Source organism: Dendrobates tinctorius, unplaced genomic scaffold (assembly GCF_039654945.1).
Source record: "Dendrobates tinctorius isolate UK_male_01 unplaced genomic scaffold, ASM3965494v1 ptg000019l, whole genome shotgun sequence".
Classification (NCBI taxonomy): domain Eukaryota; kingdom Metazoa; phylum Chordata; class Amphibia; order Anura; family Dendrobatidae; genus Dendrobates; species Dendrobates tinctorius.
Genome location: NW_027361687.1, coordinates 81,061,238 through 81,085,592, shown reverse-complemented (window position 1 = coordinate 81,085,592; position 24,355 = coordinate 81,061,238). Strand labels below are relative to the sequence as shown.

Genomic DNA, 24,355 nt, shown 5'->3' with positions numbered 1-24,355 from the left:
TGGGCGCCGCCATCTTGGAAAATGGTGGGCACATGCGAAGTGCGCCTGCCGGAATTTGCAAAGCTGCAGATTCATTCATTTATTTTTATCACTATGATAAACTCTCACAGTGATCAAAATAATAAAATAAAGTGGGAGTTTATTTACTTTTTTTTCTATTTGTCCCTACCTATGGGGATGATAAAGAAAATATTTTTATTTTTCCATTAGTGTTAGAATTAGGGTTAGGGTTGGAATTAGGGTTAGGCTTAGAAATAGGGTTAGAAATAGGGTTATGGTTGGAATTAGGGTTAGGCTTGTCATTAGAGTTGGAGTTGGGATTAGGGTTAGGGGTGTGTTGGTGTTAGGGTTGTGGCTAGGGTTATGATTAGGTTTGGGATTAGGGTTAGGGGGGTGTTGGGGTTAGGGTTGGAGTTAGGATTGAGGGATTTCCACTGTTTAGGCATATCACGGGGTCTCCAAACGCGACATGGCACCACCATTTACTCCAGGCAATTTTGCTTTCTAAAAGTCAAACAGTGCTCCCTCCATTCTGAGCTCCGACGTGTGCCCAAACAGTGGTTTACCCCCACATATGGGGTATCAGCATACTCAGGAAAAATTGCACAGCAATTTTGGGGGTCTAATTTCTCCTGTTACCCTTGGGAAAATAAATATATAAATAATTTTCACGGCTTTTCGTTATAAACTTCTGTGAAGCACTTGGGGGTTCAAAGTGCTCACCACACATCTAGATAAGTTCCTTGGGAGGTCTAGTTTCCAAAATGGGGTCACTTGTGGGGGGTTCCACTGTTTAGGCACATCAGGGGCTCTGCAAATGTAACATGACGCCCGCAGACCATTCCATCAAGTCGGCATTTCAAAGCGTCACTACTTCCCTTCCAAGCCCCTACATGTGCCCAAACAGTGGTTCCCCCCACATATGGGGTACCAGCGTACTCAGGACAAACTGGACAACAACTTTTGGGGTCCAATTTATCCTGCTATCCTTGTGAAAATAAAAATAATTTTTAGCCCACAATTTTTTTAATTTTTTAAAATGACCACATATATATGAATCCATAGAAAATTAACCCACAAGGGGGCAGCAGCAAAGCACAAAAACAATATTCAATCACAGATATGATCTCAATTAATTTATGTGCAAAATAAGCATCATATTATTTTTATAACAGCGCCCTGAAAAAATAATAATAATCTCGCCCAAATACTTAACAAAAAGCCAAAAAATGACTGTGCAAAATCAAGCTAGCAAAATTGCTTATACTTTATATTGAACTGCAGCATTTTCAAGCAGATTGTTTGTATAAATTTGTCCAAATATATTTATAGGGACCGAAACAATCTTGTTCCTTACTACATAACAGTATTTAAGTGAGAAGATACTGCTAAACAGAACTCCTACTGCTAAACAGAACTCCACTATTAAATTAATGCCCAAATAGCTCAGAAAAACAATAGTAGATAAATGCGCAGTACAAAATTACAAGGGCAGAAAAAATCCAACTCCTTAATAAAGCGCTCTGCCAGCAAATTACTTATAAAATATTATCCATGTAAAACTTGTATGGACGTAACTGATACTGTCCCCAATAGCGCCACAGCGTTTATATTAGAAACAATGTCCTAGATAAGAGAAAGGGCATAGATGAAGTTTTTACCTGAAAAGGTGCCGATACGTAGTGTCCCACTGCTGAACCCTGCGCCCCGACGCGCGTTTCGCCCTACTGCTTCTTTTTTTGAGTTTTGCTGCTGCCCCCTTGTGGGTTAATTTTCTATGGATTCATATATATGTGGTCATTTTTAAAAATTAAAATTTTCAATAAAAAAGAAATTTTTAAATTTATTCAAATGGTTTGCTTCTTTGTGGTTGATACATTGGCTTGTTGCCACCTTGTTTGTTGAAATATTCAGTTTGAAGTGCCATATTGTAATATTTGGACGCATTGTGTATATAAAAATTATTTTTGCGGAAAAAAAAGTGATTTTTTTTATTTTCACTGCTCTGCGTTATAAACTTCTGTGAAGCACTTGGGGGTTCAAAGTGCTCACCAGACATCTAGATAAGTTCCTTCGGGGGTCTAGTTTCCAAAATAGCATCACTTGTGGGGAAGCTCCAATGTTTAGGCACACAGGGACTCTCCAAACGCGACAGGGTGTCAGCTAACGATTTGACCAAATTTTCCATTCAAAAAGTCAAATGGCGCGCCTTCCCTTCCGAGCCCTGCCGTGCGCCCAAACAATGGTTTATGACCACATATGAGGTATCGGTGTTCTCAGGAGAAATTGCCCAACAAATTTTAGGATTCATTTTGCCCATGAGTAAATGAGGAAACTGAGGCTAAAAAAAAGTTCTTTTTTTCACAAAAATTTTCTCTTTTTACGGATCAATTTGAACCCCCAGGTACTTCACAAATTGATCCGTAAAAAGAGAATTTTTTTGTGAAAAAAAGTACTTTTTTTAGACTCAGTTTTCTCATTTACTCATAGGCAAAATTAATTTGTTGGGCAATTTCTCCTGAGAACACCGATACCTCATATGTAGTCATAAACCATTGTTTGGGCGCACGGCAGGGCTCAGAAGGGAAGGAGCGCCATTTGACTTTTTGAATGGAAAATATTCTGGAATATTTAGCGGTTGCCATGTCGCATTTGGAGAGTTCCTGTGTGCCTAAGCATTGGAGCTCCCCCACAAGTTACCCCGTTTTGGAGACTACACCCTCTGAGGAACTTATCTAGATGCATAGTGAGCACTTTGTGAAGTACCTGGGGGTTCAAAGTGCTCACTATGCATCTAGATAAGTTCCTCAGAGGGTGTAGTCTCCAAAATGGGGTAACTTGTCGGGGAGCTCCAATGCTTAGGCACTCAGGGACTCTCCAAATGCGACATGGCAACCGCTAAATATTCCAGCATATTTTCCATTCAAAAAGTCAAATGGCGCTCCTTCCCTTCTGAGCCCTGCCGTGAGCCCAAACAGTGGTTTATGACCACATATGAGGTATCGGTGTACTCAGAACAAATTGCCCAACAAATTTTAGGATACATTTTATCCTGTAACCCACGTGAAAATGAAAAAATTGATGCTAAAATAAAATTTTTGTTGGAAAAATTAAAATGTCAATTTTTTCCTTCCACGTTGCTTTAGTTCCTGTGAAGCACCTGAAGGGTTAATAATTTTCTTGAATGTAGTTTTGAGTAGCTTGAAGGGTGCAGTTTTTAGAATGTGTCACTTTTGGGTATTTTCTGCCATATAGACCCCTCAAGGTGACTTCAACTGTGAGGTGGTCCCTAAATAAACGGTTTTGTAAATTTTGTTGTAAAAATGAGAAATCGCTGGTCAACTTTTAACCCTTATAACTTCCTAACAAAAAAATATTTCGCTTCCAAAATTGTACTGATGTAAAGTAGACATGTGGGAAATGTTATTTATTAACTATTTTGTGTCACATAACTCTCTGTTTAACAGAATAAAAAGTCAAAATTGGAAAATTGCGAAATTTTCACCAAATTTCCATTTTTTCACAAATAAATGCAAAAATTATCGACCTAATTTTACCACTAACATGAAGCCCAATATGCCACAAAAAACAATCCCAAAATCGCTAGGATGCATTGAAGCGTTCTTGAGTTATTTTCTCATAAAGGGACACTGGTCAGAATTGCAAAAAATGTCCTGGTCATTAAGGTCAAAATAGGCTGGGTCATCAAGGGGTTAAAGGCGGTGTGCTTACTCACATACTTTCTGCTGGACTCCTAGGTTTAGTTTCTTGTACATACCTGCGTTATATTAGGCTAAGTGCACACGTACCGGAACTCTCGCGGAAATTCCCGCGAGAGTTCCGGAATTCCATTGGAATTTAAAATGCGATTTTCCCGTGGAAAAACTAGCATTTTGCAAGCGTATTTAGCTTGCAAAATGCTAGCGTTTTCCAAGCGATCTGTAGCATCGCTTGGAGAACTGATTGACAGGTTGGTCACACTCGTCAAACATAGTGTTTGACGAGTGTGACGAACTTTTTACTACTGAGGCCGCCTATGCGGCATCAGTAGTAAAAGATAGAATGTAAAAAAAAATAAAAAATGGTGTTATTCTTACCTTCCGACGTCCCGCGCAGGCGTTCCCAGTAATCCTTTGCGAAAATGCCAGCGATGACGTCCGTTCTCGCGGGATAGCAATGTCTCGCGGTAATTCGCGATGACGTCGCGCGAATGACCACGAGACTTCGCGATCCCGCGAGAACGGACGCCATCGCGGGCATTTTCGCAAAGGATTACTGGGAACGGGAGCGTGGAGAGAGGCGGGAATGCTGCGCGGGACGCCGGAACGTAAGAATAACAATATTTTTTATTTTAAAATTCTATTTTTTTACAGGGATATGGTACCCAAAGCCCGGAGGACAGTCTCCTCTCCTCCGGACCGTGGGTACCATCCGCAATTGTTCTGCTTACTTTCCGCATGGTGTGCACAGCCACATGCGGAAAGTAAGCGGAACAATGCATTCCTATGGGTGTGGGATCGCCGCGATTCCGCAAATTAATGAGCATGCTGCGTTTTTTACCGCGAAGCGATTCCGCCGCGGTAAAAACCGCAGCATTAGCACAGCATTGCGGAATCCCATAGGAATGCATGGGATGCTTATTTTTCGCGTTTTCGCGGCAAAATCGCGCAGTTAAAACCGCCGCGGAAATGCGAAAAAAACGCCACGTGTGAACTCAGCCTTACTGTTGGACTGGTTATATTAGTGGTCGCCCCTCACTCTTCAGTTACTCTGAACAGTTCTATATTGAGCTGTGCTTTCGTTACTATTGCAGTAAGTGCCCTGTTAGTTTTGTTACACTTGTTAAATATGCTTATGACACTGACACCAAAATTGATGCAAATATTATCCCACGCAATCAGATTCCATAGTACCCATATAAATGTTACACAATCATTAAGCTCCACAGCTTCTCCTGAGAGCCATACTCCAGCAATTCTATAGATAATGAACATAGAATCAAGTATTGGCTACACCGCCAATCTAACTAGAAATCTCAGGGCCTATTCTTCATGTGAGGCCTTCGCAAATGCCCATTCTTCATGTGAGACCATATACTATGTATATATAATTGCCTTAAATTGTCTGTCATCCACTTCCATCTGGATGTCCCCGAATCCCATAATCCACCGCGCCGACCGGAAGTACGCTGACCGCCATATTGAATTATCCAAGTGATGGGTATTTCAATATGGCACCCGCTGGTGGTACCAGGCCCTTCCACAGTACCATGAGCGGGACACCGCCGGGACCCCCCACCGCCGCCAGACCCTGCTGCTGCCGCTGCAGGACCCGTCGCCGACGGACCCCCCCGCCAGACCCGCCGCTGCCTGCCCACCTCTGTCACAGCCGGCAGGAAAGACCGTGGCTTGCGGCCTTTGCGCAGAGGCCGCAAGCCGGGGTCTTTCCTGCCGGCTGGCCGCCGCCAGGACACCCCCCGCCGCTGGACCTGCTGCAGCTGAACCCCCCCACCGCAACCGCTGGACCCGCCGCTGCTGGCCACCATGTACATACACACACAAGTACGTGCACACACGTACGTATACACACACACACGTACGTACACACACATGTACATACACACACACGCACATGAACGTACACACACGTTCACACACACACCTGTATGTACACACACATATACTCACATACACACACGTACAGTACTCATGTACATACACGTACTCACATACACACACGTACTCACATACAAACGTACTCAAATATACACACACATGTACTCACATATACACACACACACATGCTTGCATATATACACACACACATACTCGCATATACACACACGTACTCACATACATACACGTACTCACACCCACACACACACCCCACACACACACTTCCCTCCCAATGCGATAGCATCGGGCACACCTCTAGTATTTGAATAAACTTTCATTTCAGTGTCATATTATCCCACGCAATCATATGTGTACTTCGTAATCTAATTCTTAAAGGATACTCAGGCCACTTAAGGAATCTGCAGGGATAATGTCGACTGAGACAAAGTTGGATCAGTTGTTCTCTATGATCCAATCTTTACAGGGGGATATAGAGGCTCTGCAAAACAAGGTTGCTAATTGGGAGGCCCATTTTGGACTAGCCCTTCAGGATTTACTTAATCGGATAACAGCTTTGGCACCTCCCCCCCCGGGGCAACTGCTGCCAACTAGTCGTCCCAAGTTACCATCATATAGGTTCAGTGGAGACCGCTACAAGTTTTGTGGGTTTGTGAATTAATGCCTTTTGTATTTTGATGTCCATGCCGCCCAATTCCTTACTGATCGATACAAGGTTTTATGTATAATCATGTTACTTACTTTCTGAGCTTTCTCGTGGGCAAATCCGCTTATGGAGACTCGTAACCCTCGTTTGAATAAGCTTGACGATTTTCTTGCTGCAATGTCTATGATATTTAATGACCCTAATCATCAGACTACAGCTGAGACCGCCTTGCTATCTTTAAGTCAGGTTAAGCGTTCTGTCATTGAATACGCTACTGAGCTTAGACGGCTGGCGATGGATAAAATTTGGGACTGTTATGCCCAATTACCCATTTTTAAGAGGTGATTTTCTAGTGCGATGAAAGACGTGATAGCTCATGCAGATTCACCCCAAGAGTTAATGTTGTATAAAAGCGTCTGTGTATGCATTAATAAATGAATTACGGAGTGTAGACAGGAGAGATTTGCAGCCTCTAATCGTGTCTCTAACTCTTCTTTTTCTCCTAAATAACCTACAGGCAAATCCTCTTTTGAGGCTGAACCAGTTCGAATGCAGGTGATGCTTTACAGCGGCATGAGAGTAGCGAGCGCAGAGAGCATAGTTTTCGGGAAAGTCAGTGTTTTTACTGCGGTCTGTCAGATCACTGCCTTATTAACTGTCCCAAGTGGCCTCGCAAGGTACTGGCCACGGTAGGGGAATATGAGAATCAGGATGCTGAATCTGTTTTGATGGAGTCTAGTTTTTCTGTGAATGCCAGCTTTCATTATCCCTCTGTGTTTTAGGTGAGGCAGTCACAGACAGAGAAAGAGACACATTGTTCCCTTCCCATTAAGATCCGATTGTCGGGAAAATGGATTCCCTGTGCAGCTATGGTGGATTCAAGGGCAGGAGGTAATCTTATGGACTTAAACTTCGACAAGGAACATGGCATTCAGAATCAGCAGAAAGCCACCCTGGTAACTTTGGAAACGGTGGATGGTTCCCCTCTAGTTTCTGGACAGTAGATCAGGAAACTGTACCTCTGGAAGTCTCCATTGAACCCGATCATCAGGAAATGCTATTCTTTATGTCAATCTCCTCACCACATTTCCCTTTAATTTTAGGAATTCCATGGCTGCAGTCACAAAATCATATCATCAACTGGGAGACAAAGGAGATTACTTTCCCATCAAGAGAAACACCATTAACAAGTCAGGCAACTCCTCGGGAGATGTTAATAAAGATACCTCAGTGGTACTTTCCATCTGTTTATAATGAATTTTCAGATATTTGTGAGAAGAAAATGGCAGACCAGCTTCCTCCTCACAGAACTTATGATTGTCCCATTGAACTGCTTCCGGGGGTAACTATTCAATTCAACAATGTCTACCCACTAGCAGCTCCGGAGCTGCAGGCTTTGAAGGAATACATTGATGAGAATTTGGCTGAGGGTTTCATTTGCTCCTCCTCATCATCAGCAGGAGCACCCATCTTTTTCATTAAAAAGAAGGATGGAACTCTTAGACCTTGTATTGATTATCGAGAGCTCAATAAGGTAACCATCTGGAATCGCTACCCTTTACCATTGATTCCTGAACTGCTTGAAAGAGTATGACATAGAGAAGATTTTACTACGTTGGATTTTCGAGGAGCGTATAATTTGATTCTGATCCGCTCTGGAGATAAATGGAAGACTGCATTTAGATGCTGGAAGGTTGCCGGAGCATTGCAGAGACTTAAAGGCATCACTAGCTATTCAAAATGACCATACCAACATCTGGCTAATGATATTTTTAGAGATCTGTTAGACCATTTTGTCGTGATCTATCTGGACGATATTTTGATTTTTTCGGATTCATTACAGGAACATCAGGAGCATGTTAAAACCATCCTGAGACGTCTAAAAGAGAATCACATCTACATTAAGTCTGAAAAATGTGAATTCCATAGCACAGAAATTCAATTTCTGGGGTATGTCATCTCACCACAGGGGCTTAACATGTAGGCAAGTAAGATCCAGGCTATTCTTGCTTGGACCACACCTAAAAATGTAGGTACAAGGGTACAGCGTTTCATTGGATTCTCAAATTTTCATAGACGATTTATTTGTAATTTCTCTGAGATTGTTCAACCCATTACACAGTTAATCAAGAAGGAAAAGACCTTCTTGTGGTCCTCACAGGCTCAGGAAGACTTTGATTGTTTTAAGTCCTGGTTTACTTCTGCACCTGTACTGATTCATCCTAACCCAGCACATCCTTTCTTTGTGGAAGCGGACGCTTCGGACTGTGCTCTAGGGGCCATCCTCTCACAAAGAACGGGAGACAAGGGTCTGTTTCATCCATGGGTTTTTTTTTAGCAGTCTTTCTGCAGCAGAGAAGAACTATGATGTGGGAGATAAAGAGCTTCTAGCCATTATCACTGCATTTAAGGAAAGGAGGCAACATCTGCAGGGGGCAGCACAACAAGTTATTGTGCTTATGGATCATCGCAATCTGGAATTTCTTAGATCTGCTAGATGTCTTTCTCCATGGCAGGCTTGTTGGAGTCTATTTTTGAACCAATTTAATTTTGTAATTTTTTACCACCCAAGATCACATAAATGGAAAGTGGATGCTTTTCCCGAATCCATGCCACGAATTCCATACCTGGGACCCTGTCCAAGACTATATTGTCTGATACCAACTTTGCCAGAGTCATTCAGAATAAGGACTTATGGAAGATCATTAAGGAGGCCTATGATGCAGACTCATTTCTTGCCAACCCGACTGCTGATGTGAACTTAGTTCTCAAAAACGGTATATGGGTCCAGGATCAACATTTATTCGTTCCAGAGGCCGAAAAGCTGCAGGTCCTCAAGTTTGTCCATTACTCCAAGTTGGCTGGTCATCAGGGGGGTACAGAAGACACAGGAGTTCCTCAGCCGTTTTTTTGGTGGCCTACCTGTTTTAAAGCATGCACATACCTCACAAGAGAGAACATAACTTTTCACATCTTTCAGACTCCTCATGTATCACCTACTGGATTGCTACAACCACTACCCGTCCCCTCTCACCCTTGGGGGTCTATTTAGATGGACTTTGTAGTAGAATTGCCCACCTCTGGGGGAAAGAATTCTATTCTGGTGGTTATAGATCGCCTTACTAAAGCTGCCCACTTTATCCTTTGTATTGGTCTTCCCTCTGCCAAGGAGACAGTAGATCTGGTCATCCAGAATGTGTTCCGGCTGCATGGAGTTCTGGACGAAATCATCTCCGATCGGGGAGTGCGGTTTACATCCAGTTTCTGGAAGGGATTCTGTTCTGCGCTTGGTGTTAATGTTTGTGTGTCTTCTGCATATCATCCTCAGACTAATAGGCAGATGAAGTGGACTAATCAGACTCTGGAACAGTATCTTCGATGCTATTTCAGCCATTTGCAGGATGACTGGTTGGAGTTGCTTCCAATAGCAGAATTTTGTTACAACAACTCTTAGAGTTCATCTACTGAGATAACGCCTTTCTTTAACCTGGGTTATCATCTCAGTATTCTTGCCAGATCCCTGATCGATGCTCCGGTGCCTGCAGTTCATGAGAGGTTGGCGGCAATGAGACAGAATCTGGAAACTTTGATGTGTTTCATGTTTCCCTATTAAAACCAGTGTCTCTAAATAGTTTTCAAGGTCGTATTATGCCTCCTCCTCAGCCTGTGTTGGTGGACGGACAAGAACAGTTTGTTGTTGAGAAGACTCTGGACTCTAGGATCTGCAGGAATCAACTGCAGTGTTTCATCAAGTGGCAAGGATACTCATCTGAGGAAAACTGGTGTGACAGTTGCTCAACGGCTCCCAAGACTCTCCCCGCTTCCCCCCGTGCCCCGGCGTCCCGGCGAGCTTCTGGAGCTGGTGCACGTCACCCAGTATCCACTGTTCCAGTCTCGTGGCCGGCTCCGGGGTCCCGTCAGGTGCGCATGCACACCTCTCCCACTTGACTCTGCGGCTGCGCGCTCGGCTCTGGGGTCCCATCTAGTGCACACGCGCATGTCTCTTAGCTCAGTCTGTGGCAGCTCCTTCCCGGTTTCTCTATGGTCCTGGAGGACCATGACCCAGAAGTCCTGCGGTGCGCACTCCCTTAATCAGGCACAGCCTACAGGAAGAGGCTGCCTGATAATCATTTGTGCCTTACTATGATTCGGGCCCCCATGCTCCCCTGCGTCTTTGTGTTCCCTGGCTACCTGCTCTGTGTTACGCTGCTGCATTATTTGCTCCACTGTCCTCACCCAGTCCCTCTCTGTGTTCTCTTCTAGTGTTCGCCTGCTCCAGCCTGTGCCAGTCCTCTCCTGTGTCACCATTCCCCTCCAGAGTACTCCACTTCAGCTTCTCCCTACCATTCCAGCAGTAGTCTCTTCCCCTGCTGCCAGCCTCTCTCCTAATCCGCTCTGTCTCTTCCACTTGTGTCTCCTACTGTCCATCCCTGGGTACCAGCTGTCGCGGTGATAGTCTCTCCTGGGCCTGCCCCTGACGCTCCCTGTATAGGGGGTGGTCTTCACTAGGCCAGCTCACCCAAGGGAGGTTCATTGCTGTGACCCTGTGGGCTCACTTTAGGAGTTCCACAAGTTCCCACAGTATAATCAGGCCATGGAGCCCGCTGGTACCTCGGCCTCCGTCCAAAAGGAACTTGTGTTTCTATGGGATAATCAGACAAGGATTATGTCCTTTTTGAAATCTATGGAGACCTGCTTGTCGTCCTTACAGTCCTCTGACCCTGAGAGCGCTTCCTAGTTGGCCAGTCTCCAAAAGGAGCTCATTCAGCAACGCGACACCCAGTCCCACATTCTCAACTATATGGCGTTGGTAGATAACCGACTCCTTTTCCTACAATCCGTCGCCTCACTTTCTGCCCAGGCCTCGGCCCCGCATCCGGCGCCTCGTTTAGGTAAGCAATCCCGGTATAGTTGTGACCCCAAGTTGTGTCGGGGGTTTTTGAATCAATGCCAACTACACTTTGAGCTGCTGCCTCAGCAATATCCCACCGATTGAGCTAAGGTGGCCTTTGTGGTTTCTCACTTAGAGGGGAGACTTTAGCATGGGTGAACTCTCTCTGGGAGTGTGATGATCCTCTTGTCTCTCAACTCTCCACTAGAGATGAGCGACTTTGCCTTTTTTCGGGTCGAGTCGGGTTTCATGAAACCCGACTTTCTCAAAAGTCGGGTCGAACGAAATAGGCCGATTATCGTGAAAAGTCGAAGGCCGACTGAAACACGAAACCCAATGCAAGTCAATGTGGAAGCAAAGTCGGCAGGGAGTGGAGGACAGTAAACACACCTACAGTGCCCATTTGAATGGCAAAAACATCAATTTTTATTACTGAAGCTTGTCAACCTTAATTTACTTCATAATAATAGTTACGCAGTGAAAACAGGAGGTTATTTGGCTAAAGTTATGGGGGGGGTAGGGCTGACTCCAGGTTTTCATGTGCCCTGGGCCAAGGAGCGCCCCTTTACCACTATTTCTCTGCCGTATTGGAGCATCATGAGTTGTGGTATGTGTTATAGTACAATGAAAAATACTTCACTTTTTAAATCTCATGACTGATATCGATTTTAAATTCTCCAATAGCTCCAAAAACGGACAGTATATAACTCCATACAGTATTATGGGCACAGCATAGTGCGCTATACAGAGTAATGAGGCCCATATATTTCTCCATACAGAATCATTGGTCCCATATAATGTTTGAAACAGTATATGATAAGCTCCACATAATGCTACAGTTTATGTTGGTCCCCAAGGATGAAGCTCCACTGTCTTATGGGCCTAAATAATACTCCATATATAATGGGCCCCATTTCTAATGCTCTAGTGTATAATGGGCCCTGTAAATGCTGCTCCAGTGTCTGATGTCCACCTTTGGAATGCTCCAGTGTATGGTGGGCCCCATATATCATTCTCCAGAGTATAGTGCTCCCCAAAAATTACTGTCCCAACATTGAAAACAATTAAATAAGTCTCCTCGCTAGGGAATCCCTGTACTAGTCTAGACTCCTCGTCGTCCCTATATTCCATCTCACTGCACTTGGCTGTTTAGAGAGCGCAATGACATCACGTCTGTATGCCCTCTGCCTAATCAGAATATCACTGTCAGGACACGCAGAAGACGTCATGGCGATGGAGCAGGGAGAGGTAAGTATTTCAACTTTGCAAGTGCTGTGATCCGGAGCAAGCAGGGGTGGCCCACTCGTTGGCAATGGCACTGGCACAGGGCCCTGTTATGAATGGGTCACTTAGGAGGAAAAAAGCAACACAACGCTAAGTCTCTGAAAACCAGAGAGGTTGGTAACTATGCAGACTGCAGAGCCCTGATCTTAGCACACAACTAGAAGCAGTCGTGGAGCGTGCCTACGGTGTCCTGGACGTCTCGTCACAACCGGAGAGCTAAATATGCCTAAAGTAAGAAAAGAGGAAAACTAACTCCCCAGAGCAGACCCCAAAGGAAAGACATCCCCCCACATGTATTGACGGTGAAGCAAGATGAAAACACAAACAAAGGCAGAAAAATAGGCTGAGCAAATGATGGGGCCAAACTAACTTGAAAGGACAGGAAAGGAAAGATACTGTCTGCAATCTGCCAAAAAACCCTACCAAAAATAATGTCCAACGCTTCTGATAACAAAATTAACTCTGAAGTCACTAGACTTCTCCCACTATATCAGCACTCTGGAACATTCTGAGGCAGAGCAAAAAGAGGCCAATCTAATAAAGGACAAAAAGGCAAATTGGCAAATACAGATAAATAAGAGTGGAAATTCAGCACAGCCCAGCCGGGCTGGCTGACCTCACAAAAACTGAGTTGACCAACAAGAGCAAGTGTGAACATTAGCAAAAAACAAACTTAACTTGAGATGACTGGAGCAGAGCTGAAGTCCAAGGCCTGAGAAACAGACTGAATCACCAGCAACAGGATAGGGCGTTGGCTGTCTTATATCCAGTCTGATACTCCAGAGATCCAATCACTATCCTCCTCGTCAGGTGGCAGACATTACCAATTAAACTAACCTTACTACCTCCTGTCACTACCAGAGGGAGAACGGAAGGAGAACTCCCAGCTGGTGGAGCAGAAAATGAGCTCATAACAGGGCCCCTCATAGTACGGCGGTGTGTGGCGGTGTGTCTGACAGCGGGTGGGCCCTGGGCCCTCCCACTGGCAGAGACACTTTTGTGTACTATGAGGGGCCCTGTGCCAGTGCTGTCGCCCATGAGTATTCCCCCCCACCTGCTCAAGGAACCTGCACTTTCATCTGCACCTTCCTCTTTGTCACCGTGTAACGTGGTATAGTATGCGGGAAGGGGAACATGAGTTTCCTCAGGGTCAGATTCTGGCTGTGTAGTGTGAGGGGAAGGTAGTGGTCTGGGTCAATGTACCAGCAGAATCATCTAGCAGTGGCTGGGCTTCAGTGCACTTGTGGCGTCCCCACAAGTACGGTCGCCACAGTGGCATTACCTTCCTCCTAGGGAGTGTGATGTCATGCTTGGGAGCAATGAAGGATATCTGTAGCAGTTAAACCAACACACAACACATTTCCCATTCCAGGCCAGCAGGGAGACCTCTGAACCTGACTGCTGAGGAGCTGCTCTCTGTGGTCGGGAGGAGGTAAGTTAGGGCACTCTGTGCAGGGATGGGAAAGTGTGTGGACGTGAGAAGGGGAGCTGGAGGATGAGCAGAGTTAAGGCTCACTCCTAGCTGGAGCGCATGGTCCGGATTCCGGTCTCTGAGTTTGTAGGGACACTGACGTTCCTGCAGCAGAAACCGGAGGAAGTAGCAGCTGTAAATGCTCTGTACCCAACTAAGGCTCGGAGGCCCCAGCATCGACGTGTGGGAGCCAGAAGGAAAAGGCTACGGCTGCCTGCCATACGAGAAAGTTCCAAAAGAGAGTCAACAGGGGGAACTTCATTGAACTCAGCACTGCTAGTACCTCAGATAAGCGCTAGAACAGAGGCCACACTACCTATCTGCAGAGAGAGAATTCCAAATTGGCTTCCAGGCTGACCAACTCCTTCTCCAATCTGTACTCTGGGTCTTGGATGGCACTTACAGTCGTGCAGTTCCTTTACCTTTACTTGGTGTCTGTCATCTTTCTCCTGCGCCTGGCGCACGGCGCTGCTACATCCTGCACTGCACACCATCTACCAACTCTTTCATCTGCCCTGCGACTACGGCCCTACCTGTGCAGGGCTTCTACATCTTAGCTGCACCACAACATCTGTCCCAGAGAAGCGAGACTGCAGCGCTGGTCAATCTAATCAGAAACCACAGGTGGCGTCACGTATCATTCACCTATAAACGTAATTCACCCCTTTGCATGGATGCCCATGGCCACAGAACGGGTCACCACCACCGTGACACATCCCTGTGAGACACCGGCCCGGTACCGATTAACCCCACTGCCCTAGCTGGCCATCCACACTCCATGTCAGATTCATCTTAGACTTAGAAAGAGCTACATGGACTAATGTGAATTCCCATCATACCATGCCTGGGTTATCAAGTCAAATCGTGAAGTGTGGCCTGCTGTATCATTCACTTTTGGTGGGGGTGAAGGAAACAAGGAAAGGGGTTCTTCCTGACCAGGAGCCAGCACTTGACGATTCAGTGCTTGCATTTTTTGAAACTTCAGAATAAGATGGCATATTTGCTGGAGTCTGTTTCGGCAATGTAAGCCAAAACCAGTTCCTCATGCTCCGCCTTTAAAAGCGGTTAACCTACTCCCAGAAAAGGTAGCCTTCCAGGCGTTCCAGAGCCAGACCATGACACAGGCTCAACACCTCCTGCCTTAGTTGCTATTGTGCTTTTGCCACTACCAGCAGATGCACCACCACCATCAGCACCAGCTGGCCCCCCCACGCCCACATCCGCAGCCTCTTACACCAAACTTCAAAATTTTGATGAAACTAGACCCAAAATAACATCAGATATATGGCACTGTATCACAAGCGTACAGCTCTATTCAGTCAAAGGATAATTATCAATCTCCCTATATATTCCATCAGTCACACAGAGACGCTCACAGGCTCAGTATGGAATAGACAAGAATATAAAAATTAGACAAAGTGTACAGTATCATCAGATAGCAGGTATATATAGTATAGTTTAAACATTCTAAATCTCCGTAGATATTTGAGGAGGCACACACAGACAAACTCAGGCTCAGTATTGGATTACAACACAATCTAAAAAGCTGTAAAACGTTAATGGATCTCAAGAGTACAGCTGTACACAGTGTAGGTGTCATTGTTGTCAATCTCAGTATTTATTTCCACAGTCAGAAAATAACTCTCACTTGGTCAGTTTGGATTAGACCAAAATATAACAAGCAGTAAATGGGTAATGTATCACAAGCGTAGAGCTGTATACAGTGTTGGGGTCATTTTTAAATGTACATCTAAATTGCAGGAGTAACCCATAGACACTCACATGCTCAGCATGGATCACACCACAATATAACAAGAAGATCCGCAAGAAATTGTCCCACATGTGTGATTATGTTACAGGTGTCAATGATACACTTAGAGTGTTGGTTGGAGGACGACTTCCTGGCAGAAAGGGTACAGTATCACCAGATACCAGGTATTTATAGCATAGTTTAAACATTAACAATGTACGTCTATATATCAGGAGTAGTGTTGAGCCACCCCGCTAGTGTTTTGGTTCGTCGCACAGGAGGCAAGTTCGTCGAATGTAGGTCGAACGTTCGAAGAACACCGTCGAACCCCATTGAAAACAATGGCAGGCAAACACAAACACATACAAACACATAGAAAACAATTACAAAGCAGACAAAATGCTCAGAAGACAAAAATAACATATGGAAAAGGGCAACTACATTTAGAAAAGAGGTGGAGGAGTAAAAGGAGGAGGTGGAGGAGACACAGATATAGGCTTGTCATGCCCTTATGAAGTCAAGAAAGGCTGGAATAAAAATGTAAAATACAAACCAAAAATAAATTCTGAAATCGAACATGATCATATACCGTCGGACTTCCCACCAATAAATTATGCCATCTGCCGATGGGGCTGCGTTATTCCCACGAACCTCCAAACTGCGTCCATGATGGCAAAGTGTTTGGTTTCCGGGGGCTGTATGATTGCAAAGCTGAACCTTAAAGGAATGTCCAAAAGGGCACCACCAGGAGTAGAGCCTGTGGCTTAATTGGACTCCACCCGGAAAACCACAACCATACAAGCTACAGAAAAAATGGACAGATTGCAAGCTTTGTCGATTCTGTGTGTTGTGTGGTATGTCCGTTTGTAGTTGTGCTAGCGATTTCTCAGCTTTATTCCGTTAACAACTGAGACTCCGACATGCCCACGTGGTACGCGTCAAGCTTACTAGAGGGATACGCGAGGCTCTGGCACGCGAGATCGAGCAATAACAGGACTATCATGCCCTTACATGTCCGGGGCTGCATGCGCGCTGCACTGGAAGGACCAGCTTTTGTTGCTTACAGGTGCTGATAACCCTCTGAACACTGTTAGTGATGGGGATCTGGGATTCCAATTATTCCCCGCGAACGATGATTTCCCAGTAAGTGCAGGTCAACCGCAATTACGGAATTAGGCCTAACCGGCATTCCTGAAAAAATGAAAAAAATAAGTGTCCAAACCACAGGTGCTATTGCTTGTTTAACAACTCGGCAGCCATTCTCAGGCCCAGTATGGATTCGACAACATTGTAGAAAGTTGATAAAGGGTACAGATTCATCGGATAACACGTATATATGTTGCATAGTTTACACATTAAAAACCTATGTCTATAGATCAGGAGGCAGGCTCAGACGGTCTCAGGCCCAGTATGGATTTGACCAGATTGTACAAAGTTGAGAAAGGGTACATTATCACTGGATAGTAGGTATATATAGCATAGTTTAAACATTTAAATTCTCCGTGTTCTCAGTATGAATTAGACAACAATCTAAAAAGTAGAAAAAAGGAAATGTATTTGAAGCGTAGACACTTTTGGTGGTATTTTTAAATCTTCATATATATTTCTGTCTCAGTAAGACAGTCCAGCCTCTCCGCGATAGGAAATGAGATGCATACAATTACTGACATAAAGTGTAGTGATTGCAGAAATCAAGGAATTAATAATCACCGGAAAAACTTCCGTCACAATTCTCAGAGGCGATGCTGACCCTCAATTAATTTGTGTGTGGAGACAGCGAAAACATTTCTTTGTGAAGAAAGTGTTGCTGTATCGCAGTACCGTTGATCCCATCAGCGTTACTCATCTCCATCAAATTTTTATCACAGGGAGAGATGTAAACATGGTGCTCAGTGCCTATGATGATCTGTCACGTAACTTTGGAGTGCAAAAGACAGAAGCCACAGGCTGTAGGCGATTCTATGGGATTGGCATTAGAGGGCACATTTAAAAATGGGCGCCGGAATGTCACACGTCTGTGAGTAGGAAAAGTGTGAAAGCTGATGATAAACCACCACTGCATGTCACTGTGAGTCGACGTCCATAAGAAATGGAAGCCATTGATCATCTGAAGCTAGAGCCCTGCCAGCTGGTCAGGGCAAAGCTACGTCTTAACCATCATCTATCAGTTCAACAATTTTGTAGTGGCATTCCCAGCGAAGGATTTGACAGCCCAGACTACACAGCGGAGGAGCAGGGAGAGGTAAATATTGCAAATGTTGTGGCCCTGCCCAAGCAAGGGGGCACGCTCGTGGGCGTCGGTACTGGCACTGGGCCCCTCATAGTGCAGTCAAGTGTCTCTGACGGTGGGGGTGCACACCCGCCGTCAGACACACCGCCGTACTATGAGGGACCCTGTGCCAGTGCCCGCGCCCAAGAGTTGGCCTACCCACCTGTCCAGGGCAACGGCACTCGCACGGTTGCGTGCGCTAGGTGGTGACCCCGGCCATGGGGGGGAGGCAGCCCATTTAGGGAGGTTTACAAAATGGCATATGTTGATGTGGGACATTCAGCTGCTGCTAAAGGCGAAAATGGTCAAGTCCGAGGAAGAGAAGGACCAAAGCAAGCCATTTTTCTGGCAACCTATGTGTCATCAGGGGAAGGTGGGACAAAATCCTTGGAAACCCATGCATGGTTCATTTTAATGAAGGTTAGATCATCCACATTTTCGGTCGACAGACGGGTCCTTTTTTCTGTCAGGATTGATCCAGCTGCACTGAAGACTCTTTCCGATAGCACACTTGCAGCTGGGCAAGCGAGCTCCTGTAAGGCATATTGTGCCAATTCAGGCCAGGTGTCCAGTTTAGCGGCCCAATAGTCAAATGGGAATGACCTGTGAGGGAGAACATCGATATGGGACGAGAAGTAGTTTGTAACCATAGTTGACAACTGCTGTCTCCTGTCACTTTCAATCGATGCAGTATTACCAGTCGTGTGAGCGGGACTTGAGAAATCAGTCCACAACATGGTCATGAAACCCCTGTCTCCAACGCCACTTTTGATGTGTGAACCACGAACACCTCTTCCTAGCTGCCCCCGGCCCCTACGGCTCGTGTGAGAACCATCACCGCTGCTGTGTGCTGGGAATGCCTCAACCAACCAGTTTACCAGAGTTGCGTGTTTGTTAGCCAATATTAGGTCAAGGTTCTCCTGTGGCATTATGTTTTGGAATTTGCCTTTATAGCGTGGATCCAGGATGCTGGCCAACCAGTAGTCGTCATCGTTCATCATTTTGGCAATGCGGGGTTCCCTTTTTAGGATCTGCAAGGCATAATCTGACATGTGGGCCAATGTTCCCGGTGTCAATGATGCAGTGCGAGTACTGGGTGGAGGAGCACTTTCTGACAAATCCACATCCCTCCAGTCACGCACAAAGCCTGTACCAGACCTTGCCACGCCAACATTTTCTCTTGCCCCACGAGAAGCATCCTCCTCCCCTAAATAATCATCCCCATCATCATCCTCCTCCTGCTCTTCCTCTTCTTCCTCCACCTCGTCCTCGAGACTTCCCTGACCAGACAATGGCTGACTGTCATCAAGGCTTCCCTCCTCCTCTTCCTCCTCGGCTGCAGACACCTGCTCCTTAATGTGCGTCAAAGTTTGCATGAGCAGACGCATAAGTGGGATGCTCATGCTTATGATGGCATTATCTGCGCTTACCAGCCGTGTGTAAAGTCCTTCAGGGTTCTGAGGAATGCAGAGGTCTTTCAGCTTCGACCACTGCACACCTGTCAACTCCATGTCTGCCCTCAAAGTGCCTGCCCGTGTATCCTCCCACAAATGCATTATGGCCTGCCACTGTTCACACAGCCGCTCAACCATGTGCAGGGTGGAGTTCCACCTTGCTGCAACGTTGATAATTAGGCGGTGCTTGGGAAGGTGGAGCAATCGCTGCAGCTTCTGCATTTGACTGGAGTGTACCGGCGACCGGCGGATGTGCGAGCACAGTCTTCGAACCTTATGGAGCAGGCCTGATAACTCCGGATAATTATTGAGGAAACACTGCACCACCAGGTTCAAGGTGTGAGCCAGGCAAGGTATATGTCTGAGTTTTGAAAGGGCTATGGCTGCCACAAAATTCCGGCCGTTATCACTAACTACCTTGCCTGCCTCAAGATGTAGACTGCCCAGCCATGACTCAGTTTGTCGCTGCAAGTAGTCGGCCAGTACCTCCGCGGTGTGTCTGTCGCCCAAACACATCATCTTCAACATAGCCTGCTGACGCACACGAGGTGTCTCCTGTTGTGAGTTCATTTTGCCCTTCACCGTCGATGTCTGATGAACTCCCTCTTCTGGTGAAGGAAGGTAGTGAGGCTGATTACCAAACACCTGATCTGGTAGATGATGACTGGGTAATAGGAACTGCTGACTGGATATAAAGCAGCCGACGCCCTTCTGAGTCGCTGGTGATTTCTCTGCTGGATTCTTGGAGACCAGTCTGATTCCTGCTTCCCAAAGATAAGTTTTTGCTCTGCTATTCAACTTATTAGTTTTGTTTTGTTTGCCTTGTTTTTTGGAGTTCAGCCATCCCCGGTCGGGATGTCTCTTTGCTCTGTCTTCAGAATTTACCTGAGTGCTGATATAGTCATTTTGAAGTCCTAGCGACTTCAGGGCCTGTTTTTCCTATCAGACGGTTGGGACATTTTTTGTTAGGGTTTTTTACGGATTGCAGACAGCAGCTTTTCTATCCTGTCCTTTTTAGTTAGCTTGGGCCCCATCGTTTGCTTAACCTATCTTTCTATCCGTGTTAGTGTTTTCATCTTGCTTCACCGTCATTATATGTTGGGGGCTGCCTATTGCTTTGGGGTCTGCTCTGGGGCAGTTCAGATTTCCCCTTTCTTTCTTTAGGCCGAGGGGTCTAGGGCATCGTAGGAACCCCCCACGGCTACTGTTAGTTGTTGTGGATAGGATCAGGGGTCTGCAATCCGATAGCTTCCAACCTCTCCGGTTTTCTGGACTTAGCTTGTATTTTTGTTTTTTCCTCCTTCGGTGACTCATTCATAACAGTCCCTCTATCGATCATCCGCAGCTGCCAGTGTTGCTTTCCACTAGCTGGAGTGCTCGTGCGACTGCGCTCTGTGGACGAGCTTTTGCTTCTGGAGGAGGAGGAGGGTAGGACGCCTACAGTCAACTGTTTCCTGTACCATGGGCTAGGCTGCACTGTCCCACCACCGCTGTCCCCTGTGGATCCTGCATCCACCACATTAACCCAGTGCGCAGTGATGGACACGTAACGGCCCTGGCCATGGCTACTGGACCATGCATCAATTGTGAGGTGCACCTTTCCACTCACTGATTGCTTGAGTGCATGGACAACGCGGTCTTTCACATGAAGGTGGAGGGCTGGGATGGCTTTGCGAGAAAAGAAGTGGCGACTGGGTAGGTCATAGCATGGTACTGCGTGGGCCATGAGTTCGCGGAAAGCTGCTCTTTCAACCAAGCGATAGGGCATCATCTCTAACGAGATTAGTTTGGCAATGTGGGCGTTCAAACCCAGTGTACGCGGATGAGTACTTTCTTGTCCTACTCATAGTCTCTGGTAGGGTGAGCTGGACTTGAGAGCTGCATATGGTGGAACTAGTGGTGGACATGGCGGACTGAGAGAGGGTTGATGATGGTGATGGAGATGGTGTTCTTTCTGATGGCCTAGATTCAGTCTTTCGTTGATATAACATTGTGATTCCCTGACTGCTTTGGCCTTGCGACGACACCTCAACATTTGCTGCTGGTGGTGTGCTAACCGATGGTCTTACAGTGGGGGAAACAATGTAGCGTTGCTGACTACCTTCTTTGGGAGCAGTTGCACGTGTGGTACGTGAGGTTTGGTAGTCCGTCCTCGCTTGCAAGTGCATGGTGGTTAAATGTCTAAGGCCGGGGTCACACTGGCGAGGAATACGGCCGAGTGAGAGACGCTAAAAGCACGCATTAGACACGGACCAATGATTCTCTATGGGGTCCCTCGCACCAGCCGTATATTTCCCATCCGTATTCTACGCTCCGTACCAATCGCAGCATGCTGCGATTGTCAGCGTACTACGGCTGTAGTACGCCAATGCAAGTCTATGGTTGCGCAAAAAATACGGATTACACACGGACCAGACGTGTGACCTGCGAGCAATACGCAGGTCTTTTGGCTGGTGACAGGAAATGGGCCAATCCATCATCAGGAAGCCTAGACATGCAAATGAGCTCAAAAAGCGCTCCAGACATTCAGGAAGTACGCCTCCACGGAGTACAGCAGCATCATGGCGTCCACTTACATAAATGTGGAGATGTTAATAGTCCTGGTGCAGGAGCGTCCCGAAATCTGGGACCAACGCGATGCCAATTATTCCAACCGGGCAAGAAAGGAGGCGTCGTGGAGGCGCATCTGTCGCCAGATGTACCATGACTTTGGTGATCGACCACGTGAGGAGCAGCATAAAATTCTTAAGTACAAGACAAAACATGAGTAACCTTAGCGCACAACAAAAAAGGAACATAGAATCAGCACCCCCCTTCCTGTGCATGTACTTTTTTCCTCATGAGGCCGTTAGATTTGGATGTGACACGTGGATTCACACAGCCATAATTTGGGTTTAGGCCACAAGCTCCTCATCCTCCTAGACAAACCAATTATTAAGTGTAGCTAAGGAGACCCTGTGTATCTGCCCAATTAGATATTAGTAGTCTAGGCCCATGCCTAGACTACTGGTAGCAAATGTGACCTATCAAATATGTGAATTTGACAATATTTCCTGTCACATTGCAGTGGAAGATGTGATGAGACGCTGGTGAAGCATCCGGGACCAATACCGCCGGGAACGCCAGCAGCGGTCCAGGAGTGGGGATGCGGGATACGTGAAACGAAAATTTATCTATTACGACCGCCTCTCCTTCCTCGCCCCAATTCTGGATCTGAGACCGTAAGTAGATACCTCACACCACATTACACAGATACTTTACAGGGCCAAAAATATTGATGTATTTTTGCCTCTGTTCTATTTCATAACAGAACTCAATCCAACCTTACGGATCGAGGAACGGGCTCAGAGACAGAGCCCATAATTGATCCTGTAGGGGATGAGGTGGCTGGCCCATCTTCTCCCCCTACAAGAAGCATGGCAGAAGATGAGTCATCACAGGAGAACCCATGGGCTGCCCAACAAACCACACCACAAGGACGGTCTGCTGCTGCCCCATCTCCCATCCTGGAAGAGCCGGACATCTTGAGAAGCAGCCCAACTGGCCATATCAGGGGATCCCCACAGGCTGCTGTTACATCCCGGCGAGGCCGAAGAAGGCGCCAGGTCGCTGTTCAAGAGAGCAGGACCATTGTGGACACAGGGGTGCTAAATTATTTATCTAGAGTCACTACAGATGATGGGGAGGAGGCCTACTCACGTAGCCTGACCCTTTATCTCCGTGCCCTTTCCCGTGAGGTCAGGCTCCGTATTAGGGGATGTTTTCAGATCCTGCTTGATGCAAGCACCCCCCCAATACCCCATATGAGCTTTTCGAATATCTGGAGAGGTGGCAGCTTTCCCCCCGAAATCTAATGCGCATGAGACCACCCACACAGATGCTTGCTCAAGCAGGGTCTGAACATCCTCTAATACGTGGGCCTACACCCCACCCCCTTCTTCCCCCTACCCAACCTTCCCAACAGCAGCAACAGATTTCTGGCTCTAGCCAACCCCACCAATATGGCCACTTATTCCCACCCAGTGTTGGAGGCTGGTCCCAACCTGGTTGGGGACGACATGGCTATATTGGTGGGTATGAGACACGGGCCTACCCGCCCCAACAAGATGCCCCTCAGCAGTATTACTATGGCCACTACCCCCAACAATCACAGGAGGAAGGTCAGTACCAACAGCATGGGCAACAGTATGCACCCACACAGGGCGATGTTGCTCAAAGTAGTCAGCAGCAACCACAGGCTGCTCCTCCGCCTTCTCCTTCCCCAACATTCCACAATTTATAAGTGGCTTAAAACATGGAATTAGTAAACCCATACTGTACATGACTGTTCTTAATCGGTCTGATGGGAGTAGATGTCCAGTGTGTTTGAACTGGTAGTTAAAATCCCAAGGCAAAGTAAAAAAGAGGTTTTATCCAGCAGCAAAATGAGCTAAAACAGATAATCATATGATTTGAAAACCGTCATAAGAAATGTTAGTATTAAGACACCATGACAGGCAAGGCTACCTTATGCGTTTCTGAGACATATTACATGTCTGTAAAAAATACAATATTTCACGGGGCTATACTGGCAAAGTCAAAGGATCAAAATAGAGTACTCACTTGATAATGCATAGAAAAGGCGTGCTGTCCATATTCTCTTAGTCCAATTTAGGCCAGCTAACTATATTCCAAAATCAAGGCAAACAGCCTCAAGACCATCACGCTCTCTCTATGTACAGTATTATCAAGTCAGTCTTCTAATTTGATCCTTTGACTTTCCCAGTATAGTGCGGTGAAATATTGTGTTTATTACAGACATGTAATATGTGTCAGAAACGCGTAAGGTAGCCTTGCCTGTCATGGTGGCTTATTAATATGATTTGAAAACCTTCAGAATAAATGTTAGTATTATCTTGTGTAGCTCATCTTGATGATGGATAACTCCTCTTTTTTACTTTGGATTCCAAATGTGTAC

The 24,355-nt window shown here is 46.1% G+C and overlaps 1 long non-coding RNA gene across 1 annotated transcript in view; it reads left to right on the top strand.

Moving 5' to 3' along the window:
- LOC141082736 (uncharacterized) overlaps window positions 1-23,896 on the top strand; it is a 35,214-nt gene extending 11,318 nt beyond the window's left edge. Inside the window, exons 2-3 of the long non-coding RNA XR_012230566.1 lie at window positions 22,466-22,619; window positions 22,709-23,896. This is a non-coding gene — a long non-coding RNA (uncharacterized lncRNA). The remainder of the gene's footprint in view (window positions 1-22,465; window positions 22,620-22,708) is intronic.
- Window positions 23,897-24,355: the final 459 nt, after the last annotated feature.